Source organism: Crocodylus siamensis, chromosome 3 (genome assembly GCF_052110815.1).
Source record: "Crocodylus siamensis isolate JL-2025a chromosome 3, ASM5211081v1, whole genome shotgun sequence".
Classification (NCBI taxonomy): Eukaryota; Metazoa; Chordata; order Crocodylia; family Crocodylidae; genus Crocodylus; species Crocodylus siamensis.
In genome coordinates, this window is record NC_143397.1 from 148,494,930 (window position 1) to 148,513,408 (window position 18,479).

The following is an 18,479-nucleotide window of genomic DNA, read 5'->3' on the forward strand; positions in this document are numbered from 1 at the left end:
TTCAAGACACTTGTATTCTCATACGTGGTATAACTGCACACTGCAGTCTAGTTGTTTCTTACTTAACTTGGAATCCTCTGAGCTCATGTGTGCCTTTGATCCTAAATCACGTACGTCCTGGGGAATTTTGATTGAAATCTGAGACCACCATTTTAAAAAGGTGGGTGTTCCAAACTAGACACCTGAATAAACATTTGCTAACATCCTGCTTATGTTGAGGTGGATTTAAGTGCATAACTTGAGCACTGAAATTTGAAAATTGTGATGTGAAGATATGATTTAATTTCAATACAATTTTTCATTCTTAACCATGTGTTCTTTGTTTTGGTAGTTCCAATTTGCTTTTATTTTTTAATTTCCCTTACTGTTATGATCAGTAAACATGGCAAATAAGAGTAATTTAAATGATGCATTTTTGCTGATCTGGGCATCTAGACTACAAGTTGCCATTCAGTCTCAGAAAGCCAAAACCTAACGTCACTGGGGTTCAGATCAGTCCCCAGATACTTAAGGCCAGATCAACCTGATTCAGGTCAAACTAGTGTATGGAACTTCTATCCCAGACCCCTTCCTGATTCAGATTGACTCACAGTCCCCCAGCATCCCAGGATGCTTTGCAGCTCTGGGCTGGGCTGTGCTGTCTGCTTGAGCAGAGCAGGCTTGGCCCAACCCCTCTGCTCTGTAGCCAGAGCAGTGAAGGCTGGTTGTCAAGGAGGTGGGGTGGAAAACCTGGCTGGGAATGCAGCCTGGTCTGCCTGGAAGGGGTTGAGCAGCCCCTGCCAGACTTCTTTTCCCACTGGAATGGAGAAGGTTGGGGGCATGGGCCATCAGGTTCAGGAAGAGGGGAGGAAGGAGGGTTCAAACCCCCTCTATGGCCCATGAGACCCTAGCCTGGGTCTGCATGGGGGAGGGCTGCCATACTTCTGCCCTCTTCCCATCCCACTCCTTGCTCTAAGGGCCACCAGGGTGAGGTGGGGAATCCTTCCCTCCCCTCTCCCACCAGCACAGGACCCCAACCGGGGTCTACCTGGCTTTTCCCCACCACTCAAGTGGTGAGTGGGGGCGGAAAGCCAGGCAGACCCCGGCTGGGGTCCTGTGCCGGTGGTGGCGGGGGAGGGGGATTTAACCCTCTTCACCCGTCTTTCACCTCATGCTGCTTCCAAGGGCTGGCATCTGGCCATACTCCTCTGCTTGGGGACAAGCCTGGCAGGGGCTGCTTCCAGCTTCCCCCTCCAGGCAGGCCCCAGCTGGGGACCGTGCAGGCCAGGGTGGGGCTTTAATTCCCAGTCATGCTCGGTGGCCTGCCAGGGGCTGGCCATTTCCCTTCCTCTCCCACCCCCCAGCTCAGCTTGCCTCCATCCTTCTGGCCACTGTTGAAGGGAGGGCTCGCTCTAGCGCCCCCCAGCTTCTAGCCTGAGCCACTGCAGGCATGTGCTACATTTCCAGAAACAAAAGTGAATGTCTGTTCACTTGCTTCTCTGTTCAATCGATGCAGGTTAAACTAACCTGCAAAGATTGAATCAATTCAGGCCTGGGCTTTTTGAATGTCTGTATTTAGCCCTTTAGACTGAAGATCCTCTTGGAAAATGCCAGCACTTAATTTTTTTTAAGCTACAGAATTTTTTTTTGACTACAGAAAAACAATAGAGCAAAGCTCCTGTTGCAAAGAACTCAGGAAGATCACATCAGGTCAGAATGTGTTTTAATACTAAGGATTCCTATACGAAATTTCTGGGTTTGTCTTGCGAATCATACTAGCACGCGTAACAGTGTTGTGTGGCACCCTGTGACACTCTTGAAGGGATTTCAAAGCATCCAGGGTGCTGTGGCAACCAGGTTGAAAATCATTTGTTTTAGAGGGTGGGAAAGGCACACTGGTACCCAGTGCAGTGAAGCTAACACTCCCCATGAAGATCTGTTAGAAGCCAGCACAACAGAGCAAGTTGGGGCAAAGGCAGAAAGATGACTAGCATATTTGACAGTGAAACCTTCATTGTTTTCTTTCCCTTAAACTCATACAGCTCTCAGTCCTCTTGAAGTACAGAACAGTAGAATGAGCATTTTTTTCTATTTGGGTTTTCTTTTTGTAATTTAATTTGCAGACCTTTTTGATAATCATTTATTTTATGCATATACAAGTGTTTGTTAGGTTTAACAGACCTAGGTATCACTTGACCAGTATAGGTTTAAAAACGAGGCAAAACTATACATAGAATAAACCTCCCAATTTATCTGAAAGCAGTTCAGACTTCTCGGTACCAAGCTAAAACTACAGGGACTCCATTATTTTTCTTATTAATAGAAAAAGAAGAGAAGGTGTTCTTACTACACGTTCAGTATGTTTTGAATGCTTGTTTTCAAATTGAAATTGTTTCAGACATTAAAGCTAAGGAAATAAATATCCTTACCTCCATAGTACTTAGTGGCTGGTTCATTTTATGTTTTCCTAACCTTTGGGTCAGAATAGCATAGTGTGCTGGCAGGGCCATTTTATTAAGAAATTCCATTCAGCTGCCTATGTGTGATGGTACCCTCAGGTCACTTACACTGCAGGAGTCAGAGGCTGCATTCTCTTAGTTTGGCTAGCATGGGTCTTGAAAAGCAAGTTTTGTTTATTCACCATTAATCCATATTTAATGGTAACTTAAACTGAAATACTGAAGGAATTACCAATTTCTGCTATCAGCTTTTAAGTGAAACTCCTAGTTGGATTCAACTAAGAATTAGGGTTAAATACTGATGAATTGATGTTGCCTGTTTCAGTCACTATATGTTTCTTTGTGTAGAGCATTCATTTATATTTCATTCTGTAAGGCTCTTTTTTTTTTTTTTTTTTTTTAAAGATTTTTAGAGGGTTGTGAGGTGGTCATTGTGTACCCTAAAATTGTACTCCGGAAATGTATGGTTTTCACTGTAATTATAGTTTGCTGCTCTGGGGATTGAGTTAAAATGCTTGTCTTTAGGGTTTCAAAACCATTTTGACTTTCAAGTATTGGAGGTAGTACTTTTATTTTGATACATAACTCTACTGCAATGTGATGCCTCTGCTCTTTTTATATTTATTTGGAAGCAGAGGTAGGCAAAACTGGTGTAGTATTTTTTAGAAGAATTGTGTAACATTTTTCCAAAATATACTTGCCGATATTGCATTGCTTACATTTTGTTGGTTTGTGGGGGGGGGGGGGTGTTTGTGGTATTTTTGGAGGAGGAAAACTGTTTCCCTGCTCCTGCATCTGTAATAGTTGTAAAATTGTTGTAATCTTGAGGAATTTCTAAGAAGTATAAAAATGGGCAAATTACAAAATTTGTAATTTTGTCAGAGTGAAAACTTTTTGGTAACTTTTTTCTACCTAGCTCTAATTCTAAGTCATAAAGAATTAACAAATTCCATTATCGAGAGATCAAGGATATTACCTCAATTTAGTAGGAAGTCTATGTAGTAAGAACCTGAAGTTCACAGACCTGTTGAAGATGAACCTTCAAATAGGCATGCATGCCTACTCTAAGTTGTGCTGGCACATTCTCAATTTCTTTTGGAATGTGAACTGACAATTTGTATGATGACAGCTAATGTGTAATAATGATGTTAAGTATGGAGGTGCTGTTCGAATAATACTGTTTCCTCTTCCATGTCCATGGAATTGAGTATTCTGACAGCTCTCTTAGTTTGTGTCTGTATGGATGAAAGGAAAAAAAGGAGTCGGCATATCTCTGTCATGTCATGAAGTCCAAACAAAATAAGACAATGTAATCAAGACCTGCACATGCATGCTTATTTTAAAGCACTTGTAACACGCCTCCTAGATATTAATTAAATGATGTCCAATAAGATTGCTTGAAACCACTGAAATAATAATGTAGGGTATTACTGGAAAGACATTTGATTTGAAAAATCTCTAGAAAGGGACATTGTTAAGTGAAATTTGGCTTCAAGGCTAGATTTTGTAAAATCATACTTTTCAAAGCATGCAGATTGAATAGAAAATTAATTCCCTTCCTTATTTCCTTGCTTCTTTTTTGTACATTTTGTTACAGCCTTAATATTATAACACTGACCTAGCACATGCAAAATTAAAAGTGAATATAATTTAAGAAACAAGATGTGTTTAAAAAAACAAAAACAACCCTGAAATGGTCTACTCAATTCAATTGACTAAAGTGGAATGATCTTTCCCTTTAAGGATGCTTAGGGTTGGAAGGTTACAGCCTCTCTCACCACCCCCCCCAAGCCAAATCAAAGCAACTTTTGTACCCTGGAGGCCTGCTGTATTTAACATATCACGGACACTTGTTTTCTCTCTAAATAATAATACCTATAAAACCAATACAGTGACTCTCATAGTTTCTTGGCCGGTTTTCTTTCTTTCTATGGGTATGTTTGCAGCAAGAGTAGGCCTCAACTACTCCTATTGAAAATTAGCCTCTGGTAAGTCAAGTCACTTCTTGCTTCTAACTCCCTACCAGTCTGGGCAAAAGTTAGGCTGTCCAGTACTGATGCTGGATTTCAGAACTGTCTGCATATGTCTGGATTTGCCATATTATCATATTTCTTTTTTAATACTTGACTTAATTATAGAAGATTACATGCACACTTTGAGAGTACTTTATTTATTTGATTTATATGCTGTTCTAGAGGGGAAACAAAAACAAACTCAGAAGCAAACTACTCCATCTCATCTGTTCCCTCTTCTCTGCCTTAACCAAAAAGAGTGCCAACTTGCCCAATTGCTTCTCAATACATGACTAATAAAAATACTTTCCCCTACCTGTATTCCCTAACATGCCTATGCCTACCCACCCCCACTCCCCTGCCTCTCATGCGGGGCGTTAACCAACCCTTCATTATCCCTTCCAAGCTGACCCCCCCCCCACACACACACACACACTCCATCAAAAGAGGAGCTGTGGCTGTCTTCAAAACTCATTTGTTGTCCCCTTCCCTACAAGGAAAATGTGCTGTTCAATTAAAGCAAAAAATAAACACCCTTTTACCCTGTCTCTGTCCCTGGCATCTCCAGCAGAGGCCTACAGGCTGGCTGGGGTCTTTCTCCCCAACTTGGGTGACTCGGCCTCCCAGCCTTTCCCCTTCTCCAGCTTCAGTCACTAAAAGTCGAGGGGGCAGTGTTTAGCAGTTATGATTACATCAGGATAGTGGGCCATTTGCATTTGCTTTCACCTGGTGGGCACCAGGCATATTTAAGGTGGTGCAATTATCATTCATTTATTCTTCTTCTTGTGCACCAGCTACCCACTCCAGCACTATCCCCGAGGCTTTGTACACTCACTTATCTATTTTCTTGAGAGTGAAAATGTAACCAAAAGCTTCATTACTTACTATTGCTCTAAATGCTGTTAGGAGTATTAAAAAAAAAAGCAAGAATCCCTTGGACTCTAAAAAGTTCATAGAATCTTTCTTTCTATTGATTTAATTTTTTTTTCCTGCAGCACCATAAAAAAGTGTAACTTTTAAACAATTGTTCACTCTCCCCACACCCAGAACTGAATATATTTAATATGCCTGTGAGCAAGGAGTAGAACTTCATGTTATGTCCATGAGTTCCAAACAAGACAATCGACAACACAGATCATCGTGTCTGTCCCTATTATTGCCTTGTCATCATGTAAAATAGAGATGAAAATAACATGGTAGTCCTTCCTGTCCCTCTTGTTGACTCAGAGCTGAATTTCCAAGAGTCCATTTCATGGTATGCCCCATTCCTTCCCCATATCTGATTTTAAATGCCATTAACCAGGAGTTTCAAACTGGTTTAGCTCCCTCGGACAGATCTGGACACACCTCCTTTGGTAGGGTGAGCAGCATGGGGGTTAACTCAGCCATCACTTGGGCTCTGCCCCTGTCATGTGTCCCTAGTGTGGTTCTGTATCCTGGATTTGAGCAGTAGGCCTCTCCTCTGAGTTCCTGCCCCCTCTGGGATGCTCACAGGCCAGGAGTATTTTGAAGACATGCTAGAGAAAGCATCTTTCTTAATTTCACGTCGTTACCCTGAGTTAAACTTCGTGTATCATCCAAAATAATTAATTTCCTCTTTGGTGTTTATAATTAAATATCTCCTACAAGTTCATTAAAAGTTGCCACACTACTTCAGTTACGTGACTGTTTAATCTTTGGTGCCTTGTTCTTTCAGAGTATAAACATGTAGCCTTGATCTGTGAATATCTTAGTTGTCCTTCAGTAATACACTTTTGCTTATGTATTTAATTTCAAGATTAAGAATTTGCTGTGTTCCTGTGTTTGGTTCTGTGCCCTCTTTAGGAGAATAACAATAACTTTGTGATGTCTCAGTAGTGGCTGTGGGGTACTATCTACAAGAGTAGATGTTCTCTTCAAACTTATTTGATTTTATTGGCGGGGGCTAACATTAGTAACATGTTCCCTTCTTTTACTAGTTTTGGCAAGATCTTTTCCCCCAGTGTCTTTCTGAAGTTATTCTTTGGGATTAAGGTTAACTGAAAGATAGGAGTATGTTATAGCCATCCTGGCCAGCTGCCATTGAACCTTGCCACAGCTACTGAATAACATTATTTAACAGACACCAAAGTTCCTCTCTTCCATCTATTACTCATCTGAGTGGTACTTTGATATTTAAGCATGATCCAGTTCCCCCCTTCCTGAGTCCCTTAACACACACCTTCATTGTAGCCTCATGGTTGAGTCTTAAATAGTGAGGAGAACCCATCCAAATGTCATTAATATTTTTTTCAGAGAAATCGGGATGGGGGGAGGAAAAGATTGAACATGTATGCACATACATGCATCTTGATACCTAACAGGTGGTATAGGATCTGGGTCAAGATGTTTCATACCAGTCTTTTCATGATAGATGCTCCTAAGTATCTAACTTTGGTCACTGCCTAAGCTCTGGGCAAAATCTTTTGGGCTATCCCAGTGAAGTCCAGGGATGTGACTTGGTGGAAAAAGAAAGCTAGTTAGCTGTGTGAGTTTGAAGTCAGGCAGAAGGCAGGGTAGATATGCACCTTGTTTATCTTATTTAGCTGATTAATAGAGTGCATAAGCTTTTGTGAGCTTTTGTTACATGAACTGCTGGTTTCCACACTACTGCTGACAGGACTTCATAGATTTCATAGACATTAGGGCTGGAAGGAACCTTGGAAGATCATTGAGTCCAGCCCCCTGCCTCAGGGGCAGGCAGTCAGCCGGGGTCACAGGATCCCAGCAATATAAATGTGCAGTTGACTCTGAAAGGAATCCAGAATAGTTGCTTGCACCACCTCTGGCAGCAGTCTGTTTCAGGACTTGGGGGCTCAGACAGTAAAGAAGTTCTTCCTTATGTCCAGTCTGAAATGGTCCAGGAGAAGTTTGTGACCATTTGACCTTGTCATCTCATGGGGCGCTCTGGTGAACAGGTATTCCCCCAGACCTTGATGTACACCCCTTATATATTTATAGGCAGTCACCAGGTCCCCTCTGAGCTTGCACTTTTCCAGGCTGAAGAGTCCCATAGCTCTCAGCCTCTCATCATACGGCCTGATTTGCAGCCCTCTGATCATGTGCGTGGCTCTCTTCTGGACTCTCTCAAGCTTCTCCACATTCTTTTTAAATTGTGGAGCCCAGAATTGGATACAATACTCCAGCTACGGCCTCACCAAGGCCGAGTACAGCGGGAGGATGACATCCTGGGATTTGTTAGAGAAGCATGTATGGATACAAGCCAGAGTTTTGTTCACTTTGCCATCTGGAATATCACATTGGTGGCTCATATTCATCTTGTGATCAATCATGACCCCCAAGTCCCTTTTGGCCATGGTGCTAGCAAGCATAGCATTGCTGAGCCTATAAGTATATTGCGGGTTTTTCTTCCCAAGGTGGAATACCTTGCATTTTTTTGGAGTTGAAGGCCATCAGGTTTTCATCCACCCATTTTCTGAGCCTGTCAGGGTTGGCCTGGATCACCATCCTGTCCTCAGGTGTGGATGCTTTATCCCAAAGTTTGGTGTCATCAGCACACTGGGCCAGCCCGCTTCTGACACCAATGTCTGCATCATTATTGAAGATGTTGAGAGGGATAGGTCCAAGGACAGAGCCTTGGGGGAACCCACTTGTCACAGAGCACCACAATGATTGATTTCCATCAGCTACCACTCTCTGGGTCTGACCTCGAAGCCAATTTCCCAGCCAGTGGACTGTGATGTAGCTGAGGCTGCAGTTGGCCAGTTTTTCTATAAGACGATTGTGGGATACCAGATTGAAAGCTTTTTTAAAGTTGAGGTATAATGTCAGTCGAGGTATGATGCAAGAAGAGGCAGCTTGTCTGGTAAGTGTGGGGTGGGGCATCTCCCAGTGCTACATGCAGCCTGGGGGAAGCATGGGGAGGCATGTGTCCTCCCGATTTGTTCATGGGATGGGGGTGGGCTGCCCACTGTGGGCTGGGCCTGGAGGCTGCGCTGGCCTCTTCCTGGTGGGGACTGGATTGGGGCTGTACTCAGGGTGGGCGAGGATGCTGGGTGGTGGGGGTGTGATGAATTTTAAGGTGGCTGTAGCACACACTGTAACCCCCCTGCAAGCACCGCTGCAGCCCACTCCGAGCATAGCTCTGGCTCAGCCCCCCTCTCAGGAAGAGACCAGCACAACCTCTAATCCTGAGCCCACAGTGGGCAGTCTGTCCTTTCCCCATGCACAAATCTGGGGGGCACGTGCCCCCAGTGCCTCCCCTGGGGGTGTGCACAATGGTGGGATGGGGGGGAGCCACCCCTTCTGCCCCCAGATGAGCCATCCGTGGCTTTGTCCCTTGCCCCGCCCTGGTTGGGCACCCTCTGCACCTACCCTAACTCCATTCCCTCCCTCACTGTGAGGGCCTCAATCTGCCCCTCTGCACAACCCTTCTCTCTCCCATGCCCTCCCCACCCCCAGACTTACTGGCCGCTTGCTGCTTTCCAACCTGCTGGCCTATGTATCCTCAGTCGGATCAGTATCAGCCAATATAGTTGGCCATCGGTATCAGCCAAAAAAGTTTTTTTCAGTGTACCCTTCCTATAATACTGGCAGCATTGCAACAGAGAGGTACAATTGTTTCTGAGATGTGTTTCCAACTGTTTCAGTGCTCTATTCTGTTTGTAAATATTCACACAGAGCGCACAATGTCACTCAAACCTGGGGGATCTGATTAAATAATTAAAAGCACTATCTTGGATTTTTTTTTCTGGAGTAAATAGTTTCCACTGAAACCTGGCTTTTGAAAACTGAAGTAACAGGAACCAAATATTGGGGTACTTTTCCCCCCTGAAGTGCCTCGTGTGGTCACCTTTTATGCATGTTCAGTAGTACCTTACTAAGCAAGTGATTGCGTTGACACCTGTGAATTTGGGTGTCAGACTTGAACTTGTTGTGAATTATGTGGCATAATATTGTAGAAGTGAGGGGGAGGGAAACAAGTTTTAATACCATTTTTATGCTCCATTCCCCTCCCCCACTGCTGGTTAGTTTTCTTGCTTTCTTTTTATGGATCTTGCAAAACATGTCTGCCCTGATACCACTTAAATGTTTTTTAAGTACTTTTATCACATGAAGTGGTTGTCCATTTTCTGTAAGTGATGTGGAGGACACAGCAAGCTTCAACTAGGCTGCTGGGTCTGCTAATTGAAAAAGTTAGTGCAACATACCATGCAAAATGCCTTTTGTTGCTCTGAGCCACTCTCCTCAGTTATTATTGTAGTAGAAGAATAAAGGAAGGGCAGTGATTGGTTTTGTTGTTAAAATATTTGTTTTAGATCACCTACAACTTTGCTCGAATTTTTTCCCCTCTAACTGCGGTAATATTTTAATGCTAAATAAAGTAATTAAATGCTGAGGATGTAAAACTATTATTTAAATATAATTGCTGCTTCACACTGATACAGAAGTCCACAAGCTGACTTCTGTTCTTGTTTCTAACTTATCTCTCCACATATCTGAAATACCCATTCCTGCAGTGACTTGTTTCTTTTTGTTTGTGAAAGCTTTTTGATTTCCCCTTAATGCTTAAGATGGTGAACTGTTATTAACATTTTAAATTTAAATGTGAAGGCCTAATGCCCTTATGCCCAGTTTAAACAGTCTTAATGAAATCCATAGACCTGCTCAGTGGATAAGGTACTATTTAAGGTGAGTAAGGGTCCAAAAGGATAGATGGGGGGGCAAGGGGGAGGGGGAGATAACATTGAGCTGAACATCAAAAGACAAGTCTAAATTGGTGGGACAAGTCATGTCAGGCTGAGCAGAGTTTGGAATTCAGAGAGCATAGTCACAGTGATGTCATAAAGACTTGAACAGAAGGTTCCGGAAGAGCAGCATACAGGAGGGGATGAGGGCAGGGGAGAGAAGCAGACTCATTTCCTGCTCTAAAGCAAGGTTGGTGCTTGCATAGTGTTATTACTCTTCCAGCTGTGTGTTGCAAACGTTAATTAATCCTGACAGTGCTCCTGTGTAGAAACAAATGAACCACATGAATTGTGTAGAAATGAACTGTTAACTAAAACCAGAGGGCTTGCAGAGTAGGGGTGAGGAGAAGTTGGTTTCTGATTCAAAATGGGATGTTCCTGCATGCTCCTTTCTTTTTTTGTCTTTTTGTTTTTAGAAAAATTGAGGACCTGAGGGCATGAGACAGGAGAGTGTCTCATCTGAACCAAAGGCTTTCTGTCCTTTGCACCCTACTGTTCCTCTACCTTCATCCCCATCAGCAGTGGGATCTGTTGGACAGTAGGGTGGGTTTCTAACAGGGTGGATTTTATTTAGATCAAATCAATTTAAATCACTGGGAGCCTTGATTTAATCCTTGTTATTGACAAACAACCCAGAAATAGATGTAAGCTTCATCTTTAGAAGGTACTCACTATACATTTTAAAGCAGTGATTTATTTTGATATTTTTTCAGACTAATTTTGAAGCTGCATCAGAAAGCGATGCATTTGGTTGTTTTATTTGCCAAAGCTAATTGAAGCAGATACTTGTGAAGTCATTGGGAGGTGAACTATCTCCAATTCATTAGATTAATCATGGATATTTGGGGGATATTTTTGCCATGCTGTATTAGAAGGACGTCACATGAGTGCTGCAGTCTTATGTTGTTAGCTTGAGGCTTTCTTTACTTTCTTTTAGATTTAGTCTCATCTTTGATTTCTTTTTTCTTGCAAGCCTGCTCCCATGATAGGTTTTCCCTTCTACCATACCATTCTCTCACTAGATCTCAAATCAATGGCGAGACGGTACTCAGAAATTTATCCCTTGAATTAGGGTGTATTCTACCTAAAATATTTCTCTCTTGTTTCTGCTGCCCCTCCCTTCTTGCATTTATCTTGGACTCTTCTTCCTTGCCCAGATCTACTCCACCTATTAAGTTCTTGAAACTTGAGAACGGTAAGGGCTTGACTCTGTGTACATAAACTTGCAGAGAAGCAATAGGTAGGTAATCAGATCTGTTGTCTCTCATCTCCATATACTGCTGTTAACAAGTTTGAGAACTGAAACTAGGCGTCACAGAGATGCTTAATGGGATCTTCTAGACTGAGCATTGGGTACCATTGGGTAGAGTGGTTTTCTTTAATTTTTGCTAATCCATAGAGGAGCCTCTAATATAGTTCATGGCCTGTTGTGACCTATTTATAAAACTTTAGTAAAAAGATTACATGAATATATTGTCTCATAGTATATAATTAGAAGTTATAATCCCTATTCCATGATGATATCTTTGAGCTTTAACATACCTTAAATTAAAACTATATATGTTTATTCTTTTTTTAAAAAGCATCTTTAAAAATAAATGTGATTAAAAAAAAATTGATAAAAATAAAAAATTGATTTCTTTTTTGCATTTAAAAAAATTGATTTTTTTCCCCCCATCCTCATTTCTAAAAGAGGGAGAGATGGGGCTTCTGCAGCTTGGGTTTGGGTCTAATTCCTGAATGATTCTACTGCCCTTGTAATTGTTAGTTTCTTGAAGCAGTAGCTGTGATTTGCCTTTGTGTGTGCACCTTCAGGTGGATCAATAAATAGATATTAATCTTCTTTTGCACTCAGAGGCAGGCTGCAGCATGTTTACAATTGCTAGAGATGCTCTAATATAACTGGTAGCAAGCTCAGTTCACTCTGAGCTACCCATTTCCATTCCATACTGTCAAGCATATTAAAATAAAAACAAGTGTTGCCAGTGGAGAACGTTGATGAAGTGGTCTTTGCCTGTATTTTTACATTATCATCAATATTCTTACTTTCACTTTTTAAAAAACTCTTTGAGATATAGACTTATATACTTGCATTGTAATTTCTCTTGCTGTTGAAATGTGGAACCACTTGTAAAAATGTCATGAAAACAAAAAGGAAATGGAAATCAAGCATTCCAGCTAAATCCTGTGGTCTACAAGAGCAAAGTACAGGGATCAGGAAAAAAGTAAGCACAGGTAGTAAAGTTGCCACAGAGCAGTTTCTATTGAGATCTGATTAGTAAGATGAATGGCTGTTGAGCATTGATTTGAGCTGGAAGATGGAGTAGTGTTGCAGTTTGTTTATGACTGACCTCTGAATGAAGAGGCTTCCTTCCTGCATTGACTTCAAGGCCATCAGTGAACCAGAAATTATTCACAGAGAAAACTTGAGAAAGGGAACTTTTTTTAGGCCTGTGCTTTAGGCAACACTTGAGACTTGCTTAAGAGTGATACCATCTTAGAATTCTGAGCTTGAGCTTTAAATTGATATCAAGCTGTGGATGTTGAGATTGAACAGGTGTAGCTCCATTGATTTCAGTGAAGCTCTGAAGACTGACACTGACTGAAGGATTAGGTTATCGATGCTAAAAGATGATGCCAGCAGTTTTTTTTAAAATGGTAACTGAATAAGATGTTGATGCTTTAGAAAGCTAGAAGTGACTCTGTTGTACCTAAAAATATAGATGAGTATTACTTTGATAAGGTTGTCTGTATTACTTTTTTCTTGTTAAATGGGAAAACACATTTTTAAAATCAATGTTTGAAAGCCTCATTTGACTAGAACTTCTTTCCTTTTTCTCTCTCTGTCTCTGCTCATGATCTGAGCCTCACCACTTTGGAAGAGTAATTGATATCAGTGGTGGGTTTCATTCAACTTTTTCCCCAACTCCCTCAATTTTTCACACACTTCTTTTAATCACCAATATAGTTTTGTTGGTGCTGGACAAAGTAGTTGAATAATCTGGCCCTTGGGTACCATCTACCTCCAGAGAACTTGGACTAGGAAACAGACACGTAACTTTTTTTTGTCCAAGTAGATTGATTTTGAAGACATAGTGAAACATGGCTGTCTCTGAATTGACTTAAGTCAATGAAGTGGGTGAATGTAGATGGTGTCAAAGCACTTTAAAATGCTGTGTCTAAGACTGCTGTGGTTTGTGGAACTATTTTACAATGCTGGTTTGTCCACGCCGCACTGTGTGGTCAGTTGAGATGTTTTAATACTAATTTCAAATGTGTTTTCTTCTACAGAGAGGGTAGGGTATGGATAAGATGAGTGTGGGGCACCAGGTTTCTTTACTGAAGATGAATGAAATTGTGACCTTGTTGCATAGAATTTATGACATGCCCCCAAATAAAGTTTCTATATAAGGAAGATATTTTTTTTAGCTTACTGGCTTAGCAACACAGATACGCAAACTTTTGTTCATTGTATGTTAATTCTCCTACTTCTGTTTCTGTGCCAGAGCTAAAGTCTGAGCTGCTGATTAACTGGGAAAGAGTACTTAAATCTGTAACTGATTGACAATGGGAGTCTGTAGCCTAGGCTGTGATACAGGGAGGAAGTATCTTTAATTTCAACAATGGAAAAAAAAGTTGCTGTTTTATTTTGTAATGAAACTAATTAAAACAACTATTATTTGTATTTCTCAATGTTACTTTGTTTTATTTTTTGTACATTAAAGTTAGCAAGCTTCAAGCAAGGTGACTTTAAGATTAATGTTAATGTTGAATCTATTGTGTGTCTGTGCCTTTTTTTTTTTTTTTTTTTAATCTATTACTCAGCTCTGACCTCTGTCAGTATGTTAGCTGGAACAGTCCCATTCCTAGTCCTGGAAACAGCCGGTAGTAGTAATTTGCATACATAAAGAAGTTGCTTAATAAAGTACCGTATATACTTCATTAGAGGCCTCTGACTTATTTTTTTTTTCTGTACTGCAATTTAGTTTACCAAATATACAGAACATAAAGCAAAGTGCATACTTTTTTTAAAGTGCTTAATGTTGTCTTTTAAGATCTACCCCAGACATGTTTGTTTGGTTTTTTTTAAGTATTGTTTTATGGCTCATACTTCTATGAAGTTTCATTGTATCTAAATAGTGCAGTTTCTTGTGGTATTAAATTATTACAAAACTTGCCTCATGCTGCTTTTAGGGGCTTTTTTTTTTAAGCTTAAAGCCCCACATTGAGATAATTTTTAAAATTCTTCGTAATTTCTGAAATAGCTTCTGTAAATTAGTTAGCCTCTTTAAGGTAAGTGTTTTGCACTTTCCTGCCTCAGATAATTTGGCAAATTAGTGTTATAAAATAAAAATGTATCTTGGGGGCATATGGTTTAAACAAAGAAATGTCTGGCAATTTACCTATTATGCCACCTTACCTTTGTACATATTCCAGATTTCCACTGCCTGGCATAAGTGGGGAGGGGAGTGATACTGTCTGTAATATATCTATAGCATTTGTATGGAACCTCCTTTCCTTTTCATTTGGGAAGAATTAAGCCTGTTTGAAAAGGGTTATGTGGGAGAGGGGAGGCATGTGAGGGGCTCTGCTTGATTGAAGAGAGAGGAGGTCGGGTATGGACTGAACAGTTCTGGGTTGAGGAGGGAGAGTGGGAGGGAGAACACTTGTTTTTCTATATTTCTTCTAGATTTAGCTCTTGCAAGAGGTAAAGTTTGTACAGTGCTGCTTTAATTTCAGAGCTGGTTCTCCAACAAGTTGAAAAAAAAATATAAAAGATGGCTGGTTCAAAGCGAGCCCTTTCTTCTGACATTTGGCAGGAACACTGTATGTACTATGCTAGGATCAGCAGTGTTGTTCAGTACCATTTTCTGTTTGGGCCCACTTGGTTAGTTTTTGCATCCTGTTGTCCCTTTTAAGAAACATGAACTTTTGCAGAAGAAGGGAATATTGATCTGCCAGAATTGGCGAGAAGAGAAATAACTTTCTCCACCTTCCTGTGTCACTGTTTCTGAAGTGGTGTACTGTAAGAGCTGCCTTTCCTGGAGCACAAACAGGAAGAGCTGGCACCAGATACCAGACTTTCTCTCAGCAGCCAGGCAGGAATTAAACAAGCTGCTTCAATAGTCCATTGCTTTCTTTTCTTTTCTTAAAATATATTCTATGGATCAAGCAGAAGGGTCTGGCACTAAACACTTCACTAGCCTCACAGGATTAGCATGAGGCTTAATTATAAAGTAATTTGAGATCCTTGGATAAAAGGTGATATAAATGACAAAATGTTTTTATTTCTTATTCTAATGCAAATCTCTTGGCAAAAATTTGGCACATGGTCACTGATCTGGACAGATTTTATATCATTTTGAAGGAAGAATGTCAGTATAATTCTAGTATATCTAGAGGCAAGATGCAGAGAAGTAAAATTTCTGGGAGTTTGATATTCCAGGGACAGAATGTTGTAGTGTTCCAAATTTCACTTTAACACTTGGGTTTTTATATTCAGTCTCTGAATATAATGAAAGGTGCTGTATAAGTGTCTACAATTAGGTGGAACCTTGGCCCACCTTTAGAAATCTATCTGAAGTGTGTTGTTATAGAAGAGTTCAGTCTTTATTTTCTAGATGACTTAAGAGACACAGAATAGCTTTGCCTAATCAAGGGAATTTTCACTGTAATTTGATGGCTCCCAGGGGGCATGCCCTTCTTCTAGGGACAGGGAGTTTTGCATAAAACAGCTATTAGGATTGCAGAATCAAAACTTCCTTTGTATTGTAATTTGAAGTCAAAGCACTGCAGTGTTTTTATGAAAACCAAAACCCATAAACTGTTGTAGGACAAAACATTAAATCTCTCACCAGTACAGATTGAGAACAACTGGGTGTGTCTATTAACATGCTTTAGTTAATGCTCATTAAATCTACTACCTCCATTGTGAGGCATTAGGAAAATGCACATTAGCCTGTCTTAATCAGCATTAACTAAAGAGCATGCTTTAAGTGACACATAATGTGTATTAGCCTATTTTAATATGCATTAAGTAAAAAGGCACTTTTTAAAAGTGATGCTTTAATGCATATTAAAATAGGCCAGTGTGTATTAAAGCACACATGTAGATGCGCCCTGTCAGTTTAACCAAATTTGATCTGGAATCATACCAATATGATTGAAGTTTGATATGACCAGCCGGGGCAGATTCATCTCTCCTCCATAAGTGCAAAAGCATCTGATGTCTTCTTTTGATGTGTACAGATCTGCAGGTAAAGAGAGGACATGGACTCTATATTTGAGTTCCTGATCTGGTTTGGAGCACTTGGTGCTTTATAGATCCTGGCTATATGAGCAGGGTGATAGGCTAAGGGTTAGGCCATTTTGGTTGCATTTCGTAGTTGGTAGGGTCAGAAGGACCTAAGTAGGTCATCAAGTCCGACCCCCTGCTATGGGCGGGAAAGAATGCTCTGGTCAAACGACCCCAGCTAGGTGATTATCTAGCCTCCTTTTGAAGACCCTTAGGGTAGGGGCAAGCACCACTTCCCTTGAAAGTTGTTCCAGCTCCTAGCTGCCCTGACTCTGAAGTAGTGCCTCCTGATGCCCCCTGATCATGCAAGTGGCCCTCCTCTGGACCCGAAAGCTGACTCCCTGGGTTATGCCAACATCAGCAATAATGTTAAGTTGGTGTTTTACCACAATGTTGTGAAAATCTGTCCTGGACAAGTTATACCCCTAACTGGTGGTAACAATTCCTAACCCCTCCTGTTATTGTCCTTGCATGTGCTGACCTTGTACAGCTGCACAGTTGTTAGCAGTTGCAATAATATGGACATCTTTTTTTTAGTTCGGTAGAGATCAGTGTATAAAATTAGTGTTTTGGCTCTTGCTGTTTGCAATAGTAAAAAATGCGAAGTGTAGCAACATACACAATATGTAATGTGCATTACAAAAGTGTTTTAAATCAGGTTGTGAGTGAATTAGTTGCATAAAAATCTACAGAGATCATTAAACTCTGAAGCTGTTTCACTTTAAGGGCAGTGAAATTACTGAAACAAGAGGCAAGAACCAGTGAAATCAAATCTCTTGAACTTAGCATGTTGCCTCTTGCCTCAATAGGGTGTTCAGTCACTAAATGTGTGGGTTCCTCAGACAACATGCATATCTCTAGGTTTTGGTATAATCATTTGTTTCAGTATAAGCACATTCTCCTTGTATTTCACATAGCAAGAGTAAACTATAGTGTGCCTCACCTTTTATGCTTCTGAGCTCTTGTAGCTTTATCTATTTAATTTATTCATTATTAAATGCACTTCTTTATGCTTGACAAGTACTGTAAAATCCCTTTCACTTTACTGAACTCAAGAACATATCCTCTAGATAGTGTACCTGCAGTAAAAAATTAATCCTTCCAGACTGTTACATAATTCAAGTCTATATTTCCAATCCAGTCTGTTTTAAAACCTTACTATTTCCCTGTTCCTAAGCCTTTGGGAGTCATGTGTTACTCTCTACAATATTTTAAAAAAATCTAGAGCACTATTATCCCCAAAAATGAATACTCTGTATGCCTCAAATGTGTATTTAATATAATCCGTATCTCTGCATCTGTCAAGATTTTCCAGCTGGAGTATCTAAATTTAGGAACACTAATCCATGTTTAGATGTGTAAAAATAAATGGCCTGATTTTTCTGACATTAGCGATTTTGTGCCCAGTCTCTCTAAAAGCAAGGTTGCCTTAGATACCTAAGTTAGAATTTTTTTGTTTTTGTCATCTTCATATTTGTAATCAGTGACAACAACAAAAAAGTCAAGGCTTCATGTCTTGTGTTCCACCTTGGATAAGCAATGAATTGCCTTTCTGTCTTTAATATCCTTAACTGAAATCAAGAATAGTTTGACTTGATTGTATTAGTTTGTAGAAGTATCTAGCCTCCTAGCTTTTCTTCCTTGTCTCCAGATCAACCATGTATCACAGTGTGGGTATTTATGCAAATCGTATTTGGTTGTATCTTTTCCCACTATCCCAACTTTTAACTTTTTTGAGAGTGAGTGTGTGTATATGTGTGCATGTTTGTGTATGCCAACAAATGTATGTTGCTGATTCTACTTCAAGGGAAAAGACACATAATGGATTGTTCTTGGTCTGTATTTGCCATATTTACTTGAATCTCAGACAAGGTTCCTCCCCCCAATCAGCATGGGGGGAAAAGCCCCATGTCTTAGATTTGTGTACAAAGTGGGAGGTGGGAAGGGGCGGGGGGCAGGCCTTGCGCTCAGGTTGGGGTCACAGCAGCCTCCTGGTCCCCCCTCTGGT

The 18,479-nt window shown here is 40.7% G+C and overlaps 1 protein-coding gene across 4 annotated transcripts in view; it reads left to right on the forward strand.

The window, feature by feature from the left end:
* CARMIL1 (capping protein regulator and myosin 1 linker 1) overlaps positions 1–18,479 on the forward strand; it is a 278,418-nt gene that overhangs the window by 9,776 nt on the left and 250,163 nt on the right. The window contains exon 1 of one of the 4 annotated variants that reach the window (XM_090039504.1): positions 10,343–10,366. The exons of the other annotated variants lie outside the window; for them this stretch is intronic. The gene's annotated coding sequence lies outside the window, so the exon portion shown is untranslated. Of the gene's footprint in view, positions 1–10,342; positions 10,367–18,479 lie in introns of those variants that run through there. 4 annotated transcript variants of the gene reach the window in all.